The sequence below is a fragment of the Lampris incognitus genome, chromosome 17, assembly GCF_029633865.1.
Source record: "Lampris incognitus isolate fLamInc1 chromosome 17, fLamInc1.hap2, whole genome shotgun sequence".
Classification (NCBI taxonomy): domain Eukaryota; kingdom Metazoa; phylum Chordata; class Actinopteri; order Lampriformes; family Lampridae; genus Lampris; species Lampris incognitus.
The window spans coordinates 20,638,451-20,661,502 of record NC_079227.1 but is presented as its reverse complement, the minus strand read 5'-3'; positions in this window follow the sequence as shown (position 1 = coordinate 20,661,502).

The window sequence follows — 23,052 nt, the reverse complement described above, 5'->3', positions numbered from 1 at the left end:
GCTGAATTATGAGTCCAAAATCTTAATTTCGTCCGAAAAATCAATTATCAAACAGGGCAAAAAGGGGCGTTCAAGTATCAGCGCCGTGAATCAGGCTCCACTGAGCACTGTTGTGTGCCAGTGTGCGAATTTGGTGTACTATCATTCTCTTTTACATTTCCATTCATTCCCAAGTAACCGCGAGTAAAGAGCTAAGTGGCTAGCGAAGATTTGGAGGGATGCATTTACCGTCACCAAGAGCACAAAAGTGTGTATTCGGCATTTTGAACCGGGTGATTTCGCTGTGCCAGCTACAGGTGTGTTAAGGAGGCTCAAGAAAGGAGCTGCCCCCACACTGCGTGGAATGAGTACTCCAAACCCGCACCCGGGCTAGGTGTGTGGGAGCGCCGGCAGCGTCCTGCTGTCGCCCCCCTGCCAGCTCTCTGGACTCCTCTGATAATGAGATGGATGTCGGCAGCTGCCTGCAAGAGCATGACTGTTGCGTAGCTCCTACTCCTGCTGCTTTGGATGATGCCCTGGCCAAAAACGAGTCAATGAGGAAACAAATAGAAGTGCCCCAGAAACAACTAAAGACCGTCCCGCTACAGTCCAAATTCAGCCTGAGGCAATTTGCAGGTTCCGATGAGGACATTCGGTTTTACACCAGGTATGCCTGATTTGTATCATTTAATTTCATCGCCCTAACTCACCTTTTCAGCCCCCCCCCCCCCACCATGCCTCTCTCACCCACACCCACACATAGTAGACTGCGATAGGTACTGGGCTATACTATAACAACTGTACAGAATATACACTGTGAAACTACCATGTCATATATTATGGCTTGTGTCTTAAGGTTTGCTACCTATGAGGATTTCATGTGCTTCTGGCGCTTGATCGAGCACAGTTCTAATGATGCCGTTACTCACCCTCGTAGTTGTCGATGTAGCTGGAAATATACATCTTAAACCCCTTTTCTTTTTTGCTCGTCTGAGCTACTGAGGAAGCACTCACCATGCGATGTACATCGTTGACCGTGATTTTAGGGAGGTCCTGCAAACAGCGAGTGTAAAACAAAGCCATCTCTTCTCTCAACCAACCAGACCGGAAGTTCTTGTGCAAGTACCCGTATGTTGGAAGTCGAACAACGCCGTCTTATGCACCCAGGCTATTGGCCGTGTCTGCGGGTGGGAAGTTGGATGTGGGTATTTTTCCTGGTCGCTCGGGGCGCCCCCCGGATCGGCAGAGAGGGGGTGGAACAGCGATCGGGGCAGCTCAAAAAGAGCGGGGTAATTGGCCAGATACAATTGCGGAGAAAAAAGGGGGGAAATTGGGGGGGGGGAATCGCCTTGCTTACAGTTTTGCAATCACAATATCCCTGTACCGTGATGTGTTTTGTATCGCCAGATTCTTGCCAATACACGGCCCCTAGTTTCTACTGAAACAATGACTGTCTTTTACAGAGGTTTCATTGAATCTGTTTTAACCTTTTGTATTACTGCTTGGTTTGGAAACCTAAACTTGTCCAATAAGAATAGACTTGGAAGTCTTGTTAAAATGGCCAGTAAGATCTCAGGGAGGAGTCAGGCCAAGCCTTTGGTCATTTATAACAGGCAGGTCCTAGGAGGGCTAATGCTATATTGGACTGCCAGGACCATCCACTCCACAGGGAGTCTGAGCTATTGCCCTCAGGCCATCGTTTCAGGGCACCTGTTTGGAGGACTAATAGACTCAATGTCTCTTTCATCCCAAGTGCTATTGATATGCTTAATGGATATTAGCACTCTGGCTGCATTCCTTGCAATACCCTAGCACATTTGCACTCTTGCATATTTTTAATTGGTATGAATTTCCATTTCCCTGCACTAGTTCTTTGATTTATTGTGGATGTTGTCCTTTTGTATTCTGTCATTATGTGAACCATGGCTGCAGAACAAATTTCCCCTAGTGGGACATTAAAGATAACGTTGAACCGTGAGGATTACAGCTAAAATGAATATAAAAGATTTCCCTGCAAACAAATAGAACATCATCTTTTGCCAACATACTGGGATGCTTCTTATTTATATCTACACAAAAATTAACTAGCTTCATTCTACAATTTCACATCATACTCAGTAAAACTCTAGGCCACAACCTAAAGATCCAGAATCAAACAAGAAGTAAGATTGATAAGATTAAAAGTGGGATGCTGGCGTCCAATGGGACATTTTTGTCCGTTGCTTGGTGCAGAAATACTGCGCATATTGTTTCTTGAATTTTCAGAAAACGTTAATTAAAGTTTTCTGCCAATCGGGGAGGTTTACACAGAAAGAGAAAGAATGAGAAATGGATGACAGGGAAAATGTATCATCAATGTGGGAATCGGACATAGATAAGAGAGACAGTTATCGGGTAGTTTACACTGGGCATGATGTACACACCTGCATACACAAACAGAAACCAGCTACTGTTTGTGGAATATAACTAACACTATAATGCTGCAATTCTCTCTTTATACATGGTAGTTTTACAAAGATTTTTTTTTATACAATATAATGACAGTGGAGACAGCTAAAAGACAGTGTGACGGATATTATCCATGCTGACAAAAGGACGAAGTAGATATTTACTGTAGATTGGGATCACTCAAAGATGGGACCTAGGAGTGGGGGAGTGTTGTAAGTGTGTAGCTTGCACCTAGACTGTTGAAATGCTCTTTCCCTCTCTGCCTTAATTCTAACACAATGAAACAAGAAGAGAGAACTTAATGGTGTTTACATGGGCTTCCAGCTCCTAACAGTAGGTGCAGGCAATTACACTGCTGTTTTTCAAGGAACAATGCATCTACGTATACATCCTGCCGATATGGGCATTATTATGTGAAGATGCATTCTCCAAAGTGTTATTGTGTTCAGAATTCTTTGTGTGTGTGTGTGTGTGTGTGTGTGTGTGTGTGTGTGTGTGTGTGTGTGTGTGTGTGTGTGTGAGAGAGAGCCATTGTGCAACAGAGAACAAGAGCCTTTGTGCACCTAAAGGTGTAAACAATCAATCCATCCATTACAATGCCATGCCAAATTCTTGTATTTAAAGCTTGAATATCCCCCTTTGTCCTTCTCCTTCACACTCCCTGTTCTATCCGTTGGCAACTGGTCGTTAAATCTATATGAAACATTAGATACATGAGACCAACATCAAGTTTGAGTCGTCCTCTGTGTGGAGTTTGGATGTCTCCCTGTGTCTGCGTGGGTTTCCTCCGGGTGCTCTGGTTTCCTCCCACAGCCCAAAAACATATAGGTCAGGTGAATCGGCTATACTAAATTGGCCCTCGGCGTGAATGTGTGTGTGTGTCGGCTCTGTGATGGACTGGCAGCCTGTCCAGGGTGTTTCCCCGCCTGTTGCCCATTGATTGCTGCGATAGGCTCCAGCATCCCTGTGACTCTGAGAGCAGGATAAGCGGCTTGGATAATGAATGAATGAATGAATATCGAGTCAAATTCATGTAACCTGTATGTTACTGTCACTATGCAACTAATTCATTCAAAACCATATTCTAGTACCCATACTACCCACGCTGCCCATATTACATATACGAACTGCGACATCAAATCAGAAGCCTATGGTGGGTGTTTCCATTGTGTGGTATGCCAATTTTGTGTACATGAGAAGTGTCGGCATCTATATACTACATTAGCAAGAGTTTGTGTCTGTCTAGCGATATCAGCTACATACCCTTGCGGCTGATGTTACTTGATCCCGTACTTGTCCCATAATGCTTTGCAGCTGATCAAAATTCAGCAACAGTGGTTCTACCTGTCCACGCTCTTCATTGCTTGCTTCTTGAGCTGCAGTATTTGCCGTTTATTAATCAGTGTGATTGGGTCCAAGAGGCTTCCCCTAGTGGCCAGGATAGAGGGGGTCACAGGGACAGATTAGTATACCCTTGGGTCAAACAAACATCTGCAATGCACTTTATCTTGTGCCCCTGCCTATAACTTAGGCAGACAGAGAGGATAAATACATATACTAAGGCAGACTTTTGATTTTAGAGTTGCTGCTAATCGTTCACTACACGACGTGCCCTTTAAGGGTCCAGGAGCAATGCTTCCATAGCTATTACATTTCCTATTATTCCGCTCATTTTAACATTGCCAGTTGTACCGTTAGGTCTAATGATAATATAACAGAACTTTGAAATGTACACTATGCTTGGTTACGCATGACATTATGTTGATCTTTTTGTTATTTGGTGTTGATATCTGAGTTCCTCTCGCCCGATCAAGGTGTTAGTTATCCTCTCAGCGTGGGGTCCTGATTACAGGCAGACACCAGCTGGGAGATTGCCTCCAGAGCTGCAATTCACATCTGCCTTTCCATTATGGTTCCATTACTGGCCGTGTGTTAACAATTGCTCACTGGAACCATTTTCTTAGAATTTGACAGCAGGCTTTCCTTTTTTTTCTCCTCTCGTTCTCTCTTTTTTCCTTTTTATTAATACTTGAATAGACAGTGTGCATTCATTCATCAGGCCAATCTCTACAGGATATAAAGCTTTCCATATCTGGTAATCTTGGTGTAACCGTTTTGTCTTTGCATTTCATCAGGTGTCATGAGTTTAAGATGAATCAGCACATTTGTGTTAAAAATAATATAGAATCTGCAGATGTAATTTCAATTTTCCAAGGAGGCTTTTGCAGCCGTCTGTGTAAATGTTTTGTAATTAAATGATGCATGGACACATAAACACGAATGCAGATATCAAGATCCAAGAATGCTAATGTCACTCGTGAATATCATCTGTAAATAGTCTCTACAAGGTTACCTCTAGTATAACACCTTCTTTCCTTACCTTTTCTTTCCCTCCACAGTTTGTGTGTTTTCAAACATTAAGTGAATGGCCAGGAGGCCCTGGAACATGAGTAAACATTGCTCTCTGCAGAGACCACCATAGCACACCCATGGGAGCAAATCATCCTCTCATTTATAATGAATAAGGCTGTGTACTGGTGGAACTGTGTCCAGACAGAATCTGTTATATGTAAGCTTTGTCTGTGTGTGTTCGTGTGTGTATGTCTGTCAGATTTCTTGGTAGAAGAAAAAGGAGCTATGTGATGAGAAGTCAGCAGGTATGTATGTGACAGCACAGGAAAGTCAGGGATACAATTCCTGCAAGAAACCCCACCTGGGAAAGCAATCAAAAGAGGAGACCTGGGAAACGGTAAGAGAGACCGCTGCCAGAGCTCAACTGCCCATTGGTTTCATCGTCACACGGGATGAGACACTATGACACAGGAGATACCATCCTGAGATGTGTTCTCACCACAAAACCGGCCACACTGAATGTTGGCTTTCAGTAAGTAGATGGGCAAGCCCTGCCGAGAGGACCTTAAAAAGTAAGCAAAACTCTGGCATGGGCTATGCGGTCAAACCACCGTCATTCGTTTATGTATATATATACATACGTAGGTTGCTTGTTGGGAGACAAGTGTTCATGCATCATTGAAAATCTTCTACATGTGCAAAGCTAAACAATTGGGGAGAAAAGCCTCTTTTGCAACGTGGCGAGGATAAACAGACTTTACAGATGCAAACAAGCATGCCAAGGCCAGATCGTTTATTCAGCAGACCGTCGTACATACAAATCACCAGTCACAATTTGTTCATGTAACACACACTCCATTCAGCTCCACACATTTCATCCAGTCATCGGTCCATTTTTACTGGTGGCAGGGCAGAAAGACCTTCATAGAGTCAGTGAGGAGTGGTTGTTAAATGTACCAGTTTCCATGAAGGGGACTACAGAGTGTCATTCTAGTTAGCGTTTGCTCCCTCAAGTACAGTACTACAGATGGTTGAGAATAGAGGAAATGGATGCATTTATCATGAGCCCCGTCTGTGCACTTTCATCGATGTATACATCGATAGAGGCCTCTTGCTGAGCTTCCTTCTGTGTGAGATGATGAGATCTGGAGCTTTGTCCCTCGACGTTTGCATGTCATAGTTCAAAGTCTCATTTGTTAGTTGAGATCCTGAACGTTAATGCTCTCCCACCAGGCTCTACCCCAACTCTAGGCCACAAAAATCGACTGCAACAAATTAAACTGGAAAAATGTCCTCACTTCTCAGCTGGAAGGATTCTCTATTGTACCACCATCTGGTTTGTTGTGAGGAGTCAGTGTTTACTGATTATGTTCCTGTGTGTCTCTATGTTTGTGCACGTGATGCCGCTGGTGATGGGTAACTTAGTTCTGCATTTCTGTGTCATGCTGGGTGTTGCCAATCACCACTAAACAAGGTAAGCCTCCATAGTGGAACAAGGTAGTTGATGCTGTGTGTTTCAAAGGCCCCCCCCACACCCCCCCACGACCGGCCGTATCCATTTGGATCCCACTCAGCAGGGATTTTGCCTCCTTCATCTCCTCCTCTTCACTGCAGAACCAGTGGATATCGGCCTTTGCCGGCGCTGAGCCCCGGCCATAATGAGATTTGAGGGACATCAAAGCTGCTCTCCTTTGAGGCGAAAAAATAGATCGAGGAAAAATAGTTTTGAAGTGCAAATATCCCACTGTGATGATGTACACAAGTTATCTACCTCAGCAGCATGGCGCAGCATGGACAAGTTTGGGCGACTGAGAAGTTTGAGAAATGAGTTTGCGGATATATTTCAAAGTCGGACAGGCTTGTTTGCAAACCCAGATGTGAGTCATGGTATTATGAAACCCTGTAGGAGGGAATAGAGTCTTCTAGCTCAAAGGAAATTATTTTTATATGGGCTACATTGTCTAAAAACAAAATATACAACTAAGCAAACAGGCATAAGGCCATCTGCCTTATCTATCTTATGAGCATGATTTTTTTTTTAAATGAGATTTGTTTTCTCAGTAGCAAAAAATAGAGATAAAAGGGTAGGTTGATTTTGCTGCAAAGTTGAGTGCTCCAACAAAAAGACATATTTATGAATTTGAGGATCTCCTCTGTCCTGTTGTAATTACATGGCTGCTTGTAGAAACCCAACAACACTTTGGTTGAAGTTTCATTTCACTGGTAGATTACAATGACTTATAGCATTGGGTGTTTGCTGATAAAGTACTTTTCCCCTCACTTTATTTTCCTTCAGTCCAACTTGTTGTCAAGTAAGAATAGAGTAAAAAAAAAAAAATATATATTTTGTCTCTTAGTCCCCGTTGTTAACAATTGCACATCTGATAGCAGAATGGTTGAGCTGCAAGGACCTAAGTTAAGAGGAAGAACATTATATTCCACTAGGTCCTGCAAGCTGCACATAGCATTTGCTAGCTAGCCTCTGGAGGAGAGAGTGCATGAAAGCACTGCATCTTAATGAGACATTCATCCATTTTCCAGACGCTTATGCTAATTAGGGTTGCAGGATGCTGGAGCCTATCCCAGAAGTCATAGGGCGGCAGGCGGGGAAACACCCTGAACAGTTCGCCAATCCATCTCAGGGCCGACAGATTCACTCCAGGGGACAATTTAGTAAGTCCGATTCACCTGACCTACATGTCTTTGGACTGTGGGAAGAAACCAGAGCACCCAGAGGAAACCTACGCAGACATGGGGAGAACATGCAAACTCCACACAGAGGGCGACCTGGGATGACCCCCAAGGGTGGACAACTCTGGGGTTTGAACCCAGGACCTTCCTGCTGTGAGGCAACAGCTCTAACCACTGGGCCACCATGCTGCCCCTTAACGAGACATTTTATTTTAATCCAGATAAGGCTGACTAAGACTTGACTTGCTTGTTCTTTTTGGAGATGCCCAGTACAACTGCAGTCTTCTGCTGCCGAGCGGGAGGCATGAGTGTAACTGTGTAGGTTTAACATCAAGTGTACCCATCAGATAAGGTTGTCGATGAGGTTCTTTTTTTTCTTTTGCTTAGAAATATGCTACTCGTTTCACAGGAGCAAAACTATTGTACCGACCTCACTGATTTAGCATGCCATGTTGCTCCCCACTTCCATAACCCTTCAGGTTACATTATGTAATGCTCTTTAAGAAGGCTGGTGTGCATTACTGTCAGTGTGCAGGCCACATGTTGAAAAACTGTTTTTGTGAAACTACCTTGTGCATAGTGTAATAGGGAGAATGTAGAATTTCACTTGCATCCACAATGATGGTTTTTCATTGGTCAATTCGGGTCAAGAGTAGATTCATGATTTTTTTTGAGTTAAGTATGGTCTGACGGGGCTAAGCAGCAGTTACGTCAGGCGATATGCGGAATAAAGTTTACTTTCACAGGTTATTAAAAAAAGAGCGAGTTTATTAATTTGTTGCCAAAACAAGCATAATCTCAGCAAAAATGTTGGGTTATACTATATTTATCGCCATTATTAAAGAAAAGCTACTGTTTCAGTGACTTGAGGAATTTTCTAATTCATCATAATGTCACCTGTTTGATCGCTCTCCTCTGGGCGTGACACACATCGGCATATTCAAAGAATGGAGAGAGAAAAAAACGCAACATATACACTCCATGAGGGTGGAAATGATCTGTTCCATTTCCGCAGGTCTTATTCAAACACTAGAGCAAATATCCATCAGGCTCAGCACATACCTCCAGCGCATTAGACAATCACCAGGCTAAACACCTGTAAACACAGAGCTATGAGGAGGCCTGCCATGCTTGCCAGGGCTGACCCCTAAGCACGTCTCCCATAGATTATTAAATCAAGAGGTAGGAGTAACACCTGATATTTAGCGTCACTTCTCCCCCAGGTCTAAGCCCAACTTCACCCACTGCATAATTTTGAAAAATTCTAAAAAGTGGAAAAGGGGCTGGGGTGGGAAGGCTAGGAGCATGGGCAGGATTAGCTGGGGTGATCCGCGAGAAGGGCCCGGCGTGAGTCCCCACATCGCCGTGCCCAGTCGTCCCCTCCACCATCCCGCCTTCTGGCACAGCATCAGACACCGCCCCACGAAGACGCCCCAACCACCGCGAATCAGATGCATCGCAGATAGGAGGCCTCGTGAAACTGGCTGCAGCTTTCCGGCGGCGCAGAGAGGTGGGTGACGGGGTGACTGCTGCCGCGGCATGAGCCCATTTTGACGACTCAGTTGTCCAATGGCGCTTCCCCAGCCGTCAAAAGCACATCTTTTGTGTCTCTGAAGTTTTTAAACATTAAAACATTAAAACTACAACTTTACAGCTAAAACTTCAAAATTAAAACTTTTTTCCATTGTGCCAAAATTGAAAACGATGAATAATGTAGCTATACCTAACTAAATTGAGAGAAATTCAAAAGGTTGGTAGAAAATGTAATTAAGGCGCAAGATTAGAGAGGAAAGTCCTGTGAATGAGTCTGATGAGCATACAAATGAGTGCGGTTTCACAGACTCGCACTCAAGTGCGGGGCCTTGGGAAGGAGGTTCGCCCACTTTAAAGGGAGTTAACGTTCTTTTTTTATTTCATTACGGTGGCGCAGTGGTTAGCTCGGTCGCCTCACAGCAAGAAGGTCCTGGGTTCGAGCCCCTGGGTAGTCCAACCTTGGGTGTCGTCCCGCGTCGTTCTCTGTGTGGAGTTTGCATGTTCTCGCAGTATCTGCGTGGGTTTCTTCCGGGGGCTCCAGTTTCCTCCCACGGTCCAAAGACATGTAGGTCAGGTGAATCAGCCATACTAAATTATCCCTAGGTATGTGTGTGTGTGTGTGTGTGTGTGTGTGTGTGTGTGTGTGTGTGTGTGTGTGTGTGTGTGTGTGTGTGTGTGTGTGTGTGTGTGGTCAACACTGGCAGTTTAACACTGTTATTGACTGCAGCGCTGTATACAGCTGTCACATCTTGGAGAAAGAGCATTAATGCTGTAGGGGCCGGCAAGAAACTGGACACTTAAGTCGAGAGTGTCAACGGAAAGCAGAATTGTGGACTTTGAACCAAGATGGTTTAACAGGAGGTACTGTGGTACAGTTCAGTATTACAGTATGGATATCACACCAGCTAATGTATTCCCACATTACTGAGACTGTAATTTGGTGTTCGAGCTGCAATTCTCATAATATCTGAATATTCTTGGTTTTCGCCATAGTCAGGTTTTCAAAACACATTGCCAATTTGCATCTATTTTATATTCTTAGATGGAGGTATGGACTTCTTATGAGTCACCTGCATCACGGTGAAAAAGCTGCAGTATCTCGTTAATAAAATGGATAATTTAGTACCCACAAAGCATCAGTACCATATCCAATATATTTTTTTGGATTTAATGAAAAAAGACTAAAATATTTTCCAAACTATTTCTATGAATTGATTGTTGTACAGAAGTGACTTACACTCTTTGATTTAATGACAATGCAGCTGTAATCATCCACCATGACCAATGACCACCTCACATGCTATAGTGTCTAATTTTGGATTAGTCAATGAAGTGTTTAATAAGAAATAAGCTGCTTTTTGTGTAATCTTTTTTTTTTGGCCCCCTTTTCTCCCTAATTGTACCCTGCCGATTACCCCACTTTCCCAAGCCACCCCCCCTGCCGATCTGGGGAGGATCTGCAGACTACGACATGCTTCCTCCAATTGCTTGCTTGCTGGTAGTCCATCGAGTCTGATGATGACATTCTTCCTTGGTAACGGTGTGTTCTTTAATGACTGTAGAGTCCAATTCTTGATCCACAAATTTTATTGCACGTTGGGGCATATGAAGTCTTAGTTAGTGGGGACAGGCATGGTTGTGTGTCTCCTTAGTGGCAGATCTCCCGCCAGTTGGAACGGTTGATGGCAGCTTGCTCTAGTCTCAAGGGGTGGATAAAACACTTCAGATACTTCTTAGCTGGTCTTTGTATTGCTTCTTCTGACCACCTGCAGACCAGCAACCCAAATAAAGCTGTCCATACAGGACTTGATGTGGCAGGCATCCTTGAGGCATCCTGATGACATGCCCAAGCCAGTGCAGTTGGTGTTCAGTGGCCATGGCTACTATGCTCTTGCAGTTTGTTCTAGCAAGAATATCAGCATGAGGAACACAGTCATGCCACATGATCACCATGATTCGCTGTAGACACCTTATTTGGAACTGCTCCAGCACATCTCTCTCTCTCTCTCTCTCTCTCTCTCTCTCTCTCTCTCTCTCTCTCTCTCTCTCTCTCTCTCTCTCTCTCTCTCTCTCTCTCTCTCTATTTATTTTTATGTCTGTTGCCCAAGTCCACACCCGCTCACAGTCTGTAAATTCTGGATAATGATTATTACAGGTGCTGGTGATATGAACATGCCACTTGTTTAAGCCAGATAAGAGATAAATGCGAATACTGTACAATATCTGCACTTGTTAATCAGATGCCTAATACTTCCACATAGAAGTGCTGCTTGTGCTATTGTTGACATTGCGCAGTTCTCTCATCTGTTTCTGCAATCTCTGATTGCACAACAAAGCATAATTTTCTTACTGCGTCAGTCATAGTCCTTGATGTCCTCCCCAAGTCATAAAATACACTAGCTTATCATAATAATCATAATTATTTTTGCTGTTCTTATTTAATATGAACAACAATAATGTGTAGCATATTTATCTTGCAAGCTCATGTACTGATTCAAATAAACAAGCCTACATATTTTTGATGAGCGATGTCATTGCTGCCTGTCAGATTTAATCATTTGTCAGTGTGCCATGTAGACACACTGACAATATAATCTGATGACAATATTATCATGACATTTGATACAGTCTGCATAATTGATTACCATGAGTTGGTGTGCCTTGTGATTCTGGTTTAAACCAAAAAGTTTAAGAGACGCTATTTAGCTACAGTGTGTAGCATGTACAACCAAGTCTACAACCTGAGAGAGTCTGATACAATCTCATATCTAAAAATAGCCAGGAAAGATAGCAAACATCAATGTGAATATGTCCATGTGTTAGATAAAGAGGCACTTCATCCTGATAGCTAATGTTATCTCATGTGACTATGACACATCGCCAAACTATAAACATTGGGGTATAGAGTTCATAAATTCAGCTTATTATTGTTATTGTTATTATTAATATTGTTGTTGTGATTATAGATCCCCAACCACAAATACTTGCACAGGTTTAATTACAGGTCAGAACATTATTTATTATAATAAAGTTCAGGAACCTGAAGATGGTACTATACATTGTTGCTTTGTCCAAAAATCACATCCACACTAACAATGTAATGATGCGTGTTATTTATCCAGTCACTTCACGCTTGTCTCCTCCGATTAAAACAAGCCTGTAAATTGGTGTTATGTTGGTGTAACATAGCAGGGATTGCCTAACACCTTGCAGTTTGTTCTGCAAAACAAAGTCCATTACTTTAACAGCCTTAAATATGGTCAGAACCTGTTTTTATTATTATTATTATTACTATTATTACTATTATTCTTTAGGAAAAAACATACAGGGCCTTATTTTATCAGTATATGCTATAATGTATGATATACTATATAATTCAGATTAGTCATTTTGAGTTAGAGGAGGATAGAACTCAGGACTGGCATAGTACATTATTGTATGGTGGTTTGTTTCGAGGCAATATGGTGGCGCAGTGATTAGTGTGGTCGCCTCACAGCAAGAAGGTCCTGGGTTCAAGCCCCGGGGTAGTCCAAACTTGGTGGGTCATCCCGGGTCGTCCTCTGTGTCGAGTGTGCATGTTCTCCCCGCGTCTGCGTGGGTTTCCCCTGGGGGCTGCGGTTTCCTCCTATAGTCCAAAGACATGTAAGTCAGGTGAATTGGCCATACTAAATTGTCCCTAGGTATGAATCTGTGTGAGTGTGGGCCCTGGTGGCCTGTCCAGGGTGTCTCCCCGCCTGCCGCCCAATGACTGGTGGAATAGGCTGCAGCAACCCTGCGACCCTGAGAGCAGGATAAGCGGTTCACATAATGGATGGATGGGTTTACTTAGAGGATTTGACTACTTAATAGCCTTAACTTTTGTAAATGAGCTCAGAAACAGGTCCTGTTTATTGGTCATTGTTAATGTTAGCCTACTTGACATAGAGGTTCTACAAAACAGGAGACTGACTTTTATCAGTTATGTGTGTGCATGTAGCCTATTAATTTATGTTTTAGGCTATTATTAGTAGAATATTTATGTATATAAAATTTCTATTCATGTTCGTGTATACTAACAATACATTGTGGCCACCTCTAGACATCCTTTTGCCACCCCTGGGCCACCCCAGCTGAAAATTCATTGAACCGCCACTGGAAGGCAGCAGTTTTATTTATTTATTGGACACCCCCCCTCCCCATTTCTCCCCAATTGTACCCGTCCAATTACCCCACTCTTCCGAGTTGTCCCGGTCGCTGCTCCACTCCCTCTGCTGATCCGGGGAGCGCTGCAGACTACCACATGCCTCCTCCGATACATGTGGAGTCACCCGCCGCTTCTTTTAAACCGACAGTGAAGAGTTTCGCCAGGGGGACGTAGCGCGTGGGAGGATCACGCTAGTCCCCCAGTTCCCCCCCCCCTCCCCGAACAGGCGCCCGACCAACCAGAGGAGGTGCTAGTGCAGTGACCAGGACACATACCTAGGGCTCCTACAGCGGATCATCCGTTTCCATCTCTTCCTGTCCTCTGCATCTTTCTCTGTCATGCCAGCAAACCTGCATGTCCTCCCTCCCCACATCTGTAAACCTCTTTGGTCTTCCTCTTTTCCTCTTGTTGGGCAGCTCCATATTCAGAGTCCTTTTTCCAATATACCCAGGATCTCTCCTCCACACATGTCCAAACCATCTCAATCTTGCCTCTCTTGCTTTGTCTCCAGACCATCCAACCTGAGCTGCCCCTCTAATATACTCGTTCCTGATCCTGCCCTTCTTTGTCACTCCCAACGAAAATCTTAGCATCTTCAACTCTGCCGCCTCCAGCTTTGACTCCTGTCTTTTCGCCTATGCCACTGTCTAAAAACCATACAACAAAGCTGGTCTCACTACCATCTTGTAAACCTTCCCTTTATAACTCTTGCTGGTACCCTTCTGTCACATATAACTCCTGACACTCTTCTCCACCCACTCCACCCTCCCTGTGTAACGTACACGAATAAGTAGACATGTTAGCCCTTGGCTAAGGGGTCTGACCCTTTAGTCGACTGGTTAACGTTGTCACCCGCAGTGCAGGAGATACAGGTTCGTGTCTCGGCTGTGGTGGTTCCCGCGGCTGCCCCCTGGATTCACTGCATTGATGTCAGAAGTGGGATGGTGAGACCGTGAGGTCATCGGAAGCGCGTGCGCCCAGAGGTGTGAGGGAGCTGATATGCTGAAGCGCAGGGACGCGCTTCCCGAAAGAGGGGGGTAGTGTGACGTACACGAATCAGTAGACACGTTAGCCCTTGGCTAACGGGTCGGACCCTTTAGTCGACTGGCTAACGCTGTTGCCTGCGGTGGGGGAGATACCGGTTCGCGTCCCGGCTGTAGCGACGGTCCCCGGACTGCCCCCCTGGATACGCTGCACCTGCACTCTCTTCTTCACCTCTCTTCAGCACTCCCCATTACTTTGAACAGTTGACCCCAAGTATTTCAACTCATCCACCTTCGTCACCTCTACTCATTGCATCCTCACCATTCCGCTCTCCTCCCTCTTGTTCACGCATATGTATTCCATCTTGCTCCTACTGACTTTCATTCCTTTTCTGTCCGGTGAATACCTCCACCTCTTCAGGCTCTCCTCAACCTGCTCCCTACTCTCACTACAGATCACAATGTCATCCGCAAAACCTCATAGTCCACAGAGATTCCTGCCTGATCTTGTCCGTCAACCGGTCCATCACCATTGCAAACAAGAAAGGGCTCAGAGCCAGTCCTTGATGTAATCTCACCTCCACCTTGAACTCATCCATCATTCCTACCATACACACCCCACCACTTTCACACTGCCCTCGGACATATCCTGCACCACTCCTACATACTTCTCTGCTGCTCCCGACTCCCTCATACAATACCACCACTTCCTCTCTCTGCACCCTGTCATACTAAATCTACAAAGACACAATGTAACTCCTTCTGGCCTTCTCTATACTTCTCCATCAACATTCTCAAAGCAAACATCACATCTGTGGTGCTCTTCCATGGCATGAAACCATACTGCTGTTCGCTAATCATCACCTCTCCTCTTAACCTAGCGTCCACTACTCTTTCCCATATCTTCATGCTGTGGCTGATCAACTTTATACCTCTGTAGTTGCTACAGCTCTTCACATCACCCTTATTCTTGAAAATCGGCACCAGTATGCTTCTTCTCCACTCTCAGGCATCATATCCCTTTCCAAGATTGTGTTAAACAATCTAGTTTAAAAAAAACTTTGTTTCTTTAATGCCTCTTACTGCTGTAGTTTGAAGTCATGCCTAGTTTTAAAACTTGTCTGTGATATCTAATATATTGTATTATTATTATTATCAAATCATTTCTTATGGTTTCCCTGCCCAAGGATTGCAGATGAACATCAGAAGAGTGCAGATCCCCGCAGGCATATCTGCCCTTCTGTAGTGCTCGGACTTAGGTAAAAAAACCAGCTGAGGAGTTAGCATTCAATTGTGGTGTAAACCAGATTTTTCAAAGGTTTTGAATCACTGCAACTGTGAGAGGTCCTTCATCATACAGTCACAACTGTGCACAAAAATTAGTAGGCTGACAGGCCCAGTAGTATGCACACACAGACCGAAAAAACAGTGTTTTCACGCTATTATAAGACTTTTTCGCAGCACCCAAGACAATTGAACGGGAAATATAGAGAAAAAAAGTTTTTAATGTTCTAAAAATGTTTTGCCTGTCAGTCTGGATGCGCAGCTTCCTACGCACACCCTTGCATGAATGCAACCAAGTCTAATATGAACTTGCACTTTGCAAAAAGAAAAGGTTTGCTATGCGTCCATTTTGGTCAAACCTGTCGAGGCTGAACCACAGGCTTGGACTCAAAACGCAGACTCGGTCTCATTTCACAAAAGTAAGTCCTTTTAATCGGAATGAGGTCGGTACACAGGTGGTCAGATAACAAGGCAACAATGTCCAAATCGGCAGGCGAAAGGTAGGGTCGAAAAGGCAAAAAATAGGTCAGCAAACTATAGGGCTGAAGAAACTCACACAAGGGAAAAAAATGCTGGAACGCTGTCACAAGGAACAAGACGACCTGGCACAGAAGGAAGGGAACACCAAGACTATATACTCTGGAGGAGGGGAGACAATGAGACACAGGTGCAACACATTAGGGCAGGGCAGGTAGTCACACAGGAGGGAGACACATGAGGGCAGGAAGTAAAGGACCTGAAACGAGACAAGAGGTGAGTATCAAAATAAAACAGGAAGTACAAGACAAAGAACGCTGGGAGAAACAAAAAGATAACTATCCAGACGGGGCGTGACATATAACCCTGTCTTTATTTTCATAATATAATAAAACTGGGTAAACCGTTTACGCTCATGCATGCACGACTCACATGTACGGTTGACTCAAATCGGGCAGCGACAAGAATATGCAACACTTCCTGTTTTGACTGCAACCTTCACTTTTTCTTTTGGAGGGGGGGTTATCGAAATTCTTTTGATAACTTTTGATCGTGTCACTGCCCGATCTGATTCAACCATAGATGAGTCGTGCATGCGCTGACATGTGCACAGTTGACTTAGATCGGGCAGCGACGTAGAGCGGCGGTGGTCGAGCGAGCTAGAGAGTGAATGGCGAGAGGGAACGGCGGTAGCGAGAACAAACGTTTTTCAAAGGTTTTTAAGCAGCCACGAGAGGTTCTTCATCATACAGTCATAATGTTGAGAACACACACACACACACACACACACACACACACACACACACACACACACACACACACACACACACACACAGGTCTCCAGGCCATCCACCTGGTGGGGATAATTAGTTTCATTGCTATATTTGATATATACAGTGCGATACATTTTAATGGATATTTGTGTTTATACTGTGTGGTCCCTGTTAAATAAATCTTATAAATAAAACACTTGAGCATTTGAAGTGACGCTTCCTCATTTCTCTCTCTTTCTTTTTAACTCTTTTTCTGTTTTGTTTACCCCCTTGTCAGCTTCACTGTGTCCCAACACGTTCATCATGACCTGTTCCTGCATGCGGCTGAGCACATGGCTCGGCAGTGTTACAAGCGGTGTCTCATTGTGATGGGTAGGTCTGATTGATTAAGCTGCCATGGATGAGGGTTTTTAAAATCAGACGTGGATTTTAATTATTGCTCGGAAATGAGTGGATAACTCGGTTGTTCTACGGCAACATTAAATAGTCTTTTCTTCTCAGGCTCCTCATATGACTGTCGTTGGACTTATTTAAAAATGTTCACACATCGGCGCCGTTTTGATTTTAAATGCAGACTTTGCTCTCCGTCTGAATTTTGAGATTTTTTTTAACTTTTATTTTGATATACTTTGTTAATCCCTGTGGGGAAATTACACTCTGCATTTAACCCATCCTAGCGGTGTAGCTTGGAGCAGTGGGGGACCAACTCCAGTCCGTCTTGCCAGGCCTCGGTCAGGGGCACAGACAGCGGTATAAACCCTAACATGCATGTCTTCTTGATGGTGGGGGAAACCCGGAGCACCCGGAGAAAACCCACCGCAGACATGCGGAGAACATGCAAAGTCCACACAGACGACGACTTGGAATGACCCCCACCCCACCCCAAGGATGGACAACCCCGGAGTTCGAACCCAGGACCTTCTTGCTGTGAGGCGATGGCGCTAACTACTGCGCCACCGTGCCGTCCAAATTTACTTTCCACTGTCGAATCAGAACCGTTTCAACAATTACTTCAACAATTATTACCTTATAAATGCATCTTTACTACATGCTTGTTTATACGAGCACCTCTGAAGTGAGCTAAATGGGCCGTTTTCCGACTGAACGCTAACAAGTGTACGTACGCACGATGAGACGAGGGACAACAACAAACGGGCAAATGATCATACAGGACCTACATGCAAATGTACAGATAGATCATTAGAAATGCAAATTGAGGAAGAGAAGCTGACATTTCCAGCTGCTGGAATAAAAAATGCACACCCACGTTGAGTTAAGTTGTTCCATTATGTAAAAAAAGCCTCTTTCTCTGCTTAGGACCGCCATTGTTAGCATAAATGAAAAGGTTTCGTTCCAGTGGTGTCACGTGACTCCCCTCCTATAAAACCGATAATCGTGCCGTGACAGCTTTGCCCTTCCACTTGAAAAAGGGGGGGGGGGCGTCCGGTCTATTCCGTTGCCTACCAACACGGGGATTGCTGGTTCGAATCCCCGTGTTACCTCCGGCTCGGTCAGGCGGCCGTGTCTGCGGGTGGGAAGCCGGATGTGGGTATGTGTCCTGGTCGCTGCACTAGCACCTCCTCTGGTCGGTCGGGGTGCCTGTTCAGGGGGGAACTGGGAGGAATAGCGTGAGCCTTCCACGCGCTACGTCCACCTGGCGTAACTCCTCACTGTCAGGTGAAAAGAAGCAGCTGGCGACTCCACATGTATCGGAGGAGGCAAGTGGTAGTCTGCAGCCCTCCCCGGATTGGCAGAGGGGGCGGAACAGCAACCAGGACAACTCAGAGAGCGGGGTGATTAGTCAGGTACAATTGGGAAGAACCCCCCCCCCAAAAAAAACCCCATCTTAAAGTGATTCCTTTAGGCATTTCTGAGCCTGTAGGGTTGCTGTCTGCACCGTGTTTCCTACAAACTGCTAGTTTGGAGACACGTGGGAAAAGAAGTAGAAGATACATTTAGAGCCGAGTATTATCTGCAGCATGAAAGACGGGCTATCTAAAGGTGCGATTCTTCCAAGGTCGATGGTCCGGGTTAAATCCTCTGACCTGCCTCCCTCTTTGCCATCGTGTCTATTTTTTATCCTCAATCTGCTGCCAATCGCTCTTTCAGTCAGTTGGTGAAGGTGAAGTGATGTTAAGAGTTTGCAGTTTACTTATTGGCACAAATCAACACGATAAAACGAGAGGAAGAGAGAATAAACAACTTGGTTTGCAGGTGAGAGGAAAAGCCCCTTGGGGCTGATTGATAAAAAAAAATATTAAAAAAAATAAGTCACCTCCACACAATGGAGACAGTCGAGACGATGAACGAAAAAGGCAGCTGAGTTCGGCAACAAACCAACTGACACGAGGCTCAAAGATGTCTAACAAAAGTAAAATACATAAATGAAAACCCAAGAGTATGCGTGGCTAATAGATCACCTGTCGTAATGTATGTTATTTCCAGATTTGCTTTGTGATATTCAGAGATTAGTCTAAGCAGCTATAATGCAGGATTTGCTCATTTGACCTAATTACATCAGAAAAATCTCGTCATCACAAGTACAGACAAAAGGTGTCATCATTAAGGTATTTTACAAAATTCGGGCAAAACCGCGGTCATGCACAAAAAATATTGTGGTTGAATAGCGGTCGATAATTAATATTCAATTTTTCAACAGCAGGCCATGCTGTGCAACACGTTGGGCAACTTCAATGAGCAAGGAATGGGGTCCAATTGTATGCCTCGGTAACGTTGCTTTAATTTGAATTCATGTTTGACCCTGGGTCTTGCATCCCACATAGGGACAGAAGATAATAATTTTAGATTCATACCTTTGATTGCTAGTCTAGTCATATACGCTGTACATGCTGTGGTGTCTACCTTCCTTTAAAATGCATGTTGGAGAATTGGATATGACAATCCATGAAAACATGCAATTTTTGTGTTGGTGCTTGACATAGAGACAGACACCAGCAGGCATGAATAAATACAAACACAGATGTAGATGAATGAAGACAGCTGTAGTAAAAAAATATTTTCTATAAGACATCATAAAAAAACAGGAATTAAACCTTGTAGTTTGCATTGTTGAAACATCATACTGTCATGGTTGTGTGGTCTGTGTCAGCTAGGCTCACCTGTTTCCCATTCCCTGATTCGCCTTGTCATTTGGGCCCCTGCTTTGCTCACCTGTCCCCCATTACGTGATTGGCTTGCCATGTCTGTTCCTGTCCTACCTGGCTCACCTATTCCCCATTCCCCGATTGGCGAGCCTGTTTCTGCCCTGCTCACCTGTTCCCCATTTCCCTTATTGTCGCTCCAGCCGTTATGTTCCCCTGGTTGCCCTGGTGCTTTGTTAGCTCGCCACATGTTGACTTTTGGTAGCCGGATGCTTTACACCTTGTCTCGAACCTTCCTTGCTGCCTATCTACGTCCCTGTTTTGTACGAGTTTGTTTGCTTTATTAAAGCGTCGTTCTAGACCAGCTTGTCTCCGCTGTCTGCAGTTGGGTTCTTCATTCCTGCTCCCGGCGTGACATGAGTCTCAAGATGGCCGCCCCGAGGCTCGTCCCGGCTCCTGCTCTGCTGCTGTGTCTTGCACTTTTGTCTGTGGTTTATATCAGAAAAGAACCATGTCTATGGAAATACAAGCCTGAGGAGTTGCTGTACATCAGGGGGACTACATTTGGCGATTTGGGACTATCTGCCAATATTCCAGAGGACATACTGGTTGTAAACAACACTGGATCGCCACCCTTGGCAAATACACCTAGCACAGGGAGACGGAGAACAGGGGTGCTCTCCAGGTTCAGGAGACGGCCCTATCGGTCCGCTCTACCGGTGTCACGGCACGGTCTTCACCGGCACTGCTCTTATCCAACGTGCGATCCCTCAAAAACAAAATGGATAAACTTTTGTCTTTAACACAAACCGACAGAGGCTACCCAGCCTTCTGCTTTACCGAGACCTGGCAGGATCAACTGGTCCGTGATCAAGCGGTAACCATCCCAGGCTTCACTGTCTTCAGAGCCGACAGGTCAGTCAAACTATCTCCCAAATCAAAAAGGTGGGGGTATTTGTCTCATGGTCAATCAGCGCCGGTGTAACAACACAACAATCCTTTGTCGCTACTGCTCTTATGATCTCGAATTCATCAGTTTGAAATGCAGACCATATTACCTTCCCAGAGAATTCGCTTCACTTGTATTAGTTGCCGTTTACATTCCACCACGAGCTAATGCTAACACAGCCATTAGCGAACTCTCGCAACACATTTCCTCTGTTGAAAACTCCCACCCTGACACGTCTGTCATCGTGTTAGGTGATTTCAACCATACGAATCTGTCCCTCGAACTACCGAACTATGAGCAACAAGTCACTTGCCATAGCAGAGAAAACAAAACACTGGATCACTGCACATCTCCCGTGCATTCCCGAGGGCCCCGCCGGGGAAGTCCCACCACGCCGTGTTACTCCTCATCCCAAAATACAGACAGAAGTTTAAGTCCATCAAGAAAACGTCAAAATCGGGCAGGTCCTGGTCCGTGGATACCATCGAAATGCCTCGAGGGTGCTTTGAACGCACTAACTGGGATATAGTCAACGTTACATTAACGTTTCAAGAAGAAAAATGTCATATTTTACATTGGGAGTTATGCGATCAAATTGGGTGTAAAGTTTACATGTAATTGAAATGCCTAAGCTTTAACTTACGGGCTTAAATCTTTTTTGAGTGTTGGCAATATACTGATATTAAAGGGAAAATTCACCGATTTTCCGCCTTATTTCTGTCTATCTGCAACAGGGGTAGCACATAAAAGACATCTGCAGTTGCTCCCGTTTGTTTCTGCACCTCCAGAGTGGCAGTGAAACCGAGTTTTTTCCCAGCCGCAAATTGACGGATCATGACGTCAGTTGGCGGCTGGAAAAAAACTAGATACAGCCTAGCAGGGTTTAATCTGCTGTTCAAATAACACATCCCGATTCCCTCGACTAAGCTGCGTTTCCGGTGGTGGAAATGACGTCCCACAACACTAGCGCAGAGGATTTTATGGATGACGATACAGAAGCTAGCGTGCAGCGACGCATTCTGTAGGCGCTGTGGGAAAGACTGTGAGCAGGACATCTCCGACCTCGCAGTCAGTATAGTACACAGTGAAGGCCTTATTGCTTCAATCCACTACATTAGCCATCAGTACTGACTGCACATACCCAAAACCATCTGTGAAATTTCCCTTTAAGGCAGACATCATTGAACCCATGTATGTGAATTAATCCCACTTACACTTTCTTCTCATCTGAAGCCCCGAACTCGTTCAGGCTTACCATGTTGCCACAGTGATGAAAAGCTAAGTTTGAGTGGTCCTCATGACCCCTTATGAATATTATGTAGAGGTAATGTGGTTTCTGTTTTCTCTCATGGCTCCCCCAAAAGAGCATGTTCAGAATTTAAGGCACCACAAGTTGCTGTATTCGGTCCAAGCGATATGGAGATTTTGCTTCCAAAATGAGACATTCACCTTTTGAACCACAATAAATTGGTATTTGTAAATGCTGATCATGCTTAAAACAGGCTGTCATGTAAATGGATAAGCTTTTACAATACTGAGGTATGACGTTCAGTGTTGTTTCCATAAAATGTATGTACAGTATAGCTTTTTTAATCGAAGGCCATTATTTTCAGCGCTGTAGACGCAGCATGAAGGCCGGTAATATGCCTGTTTATGACTGAAATAAACATCTCAGGGCACCAAAAGTGAAATCCATAAATGTGACTACTGTATTTCTCAGACTACAAGTCGGCAAAAAACGCGTTGTGGCGAAGAAAAAAAAACATGAGGAGCTTCGGTTTATAAGTCGCATTTATATGGCGACGCAGTATTTTCAATTGAGTCGTAAAAGTAAACAGTGCCATCTAGTGGCCATAGTTGAAATGCAGTGGAGTCCATCCATCCATTATCTTAACCGCTTATCTGACAAATTTACATTGTATAAGTCACTGGAATATAAGTCGCAGGACCAACCAGACGAGTAAAAAAAACAGCAATTTATAGTCCGGGAAATACGGTACTTTGTGAAGTACAGGAATATTCTGACCGCTTGGAAGTACTTTTTACTGTCCTTTTGTTATTGACCTAAAAGCTCCTTCTGACAGTAAAGTTGACTTAGGAGGTTTTTTTCTGTACAGTAACAAGGAAACACAGCTTTTAAAGAAAGAATTCTTGGTGAAGGTCAGAGGTTCATTGTTATTAACATTTACTTCTTCTGGTGTTTTAATAGCGTTATTCTAATTCTTATATACAATCTTATAAATAGGCAGACATATACATACGGTCACCCATACACAGAAAAATACAGGAATACTTTATT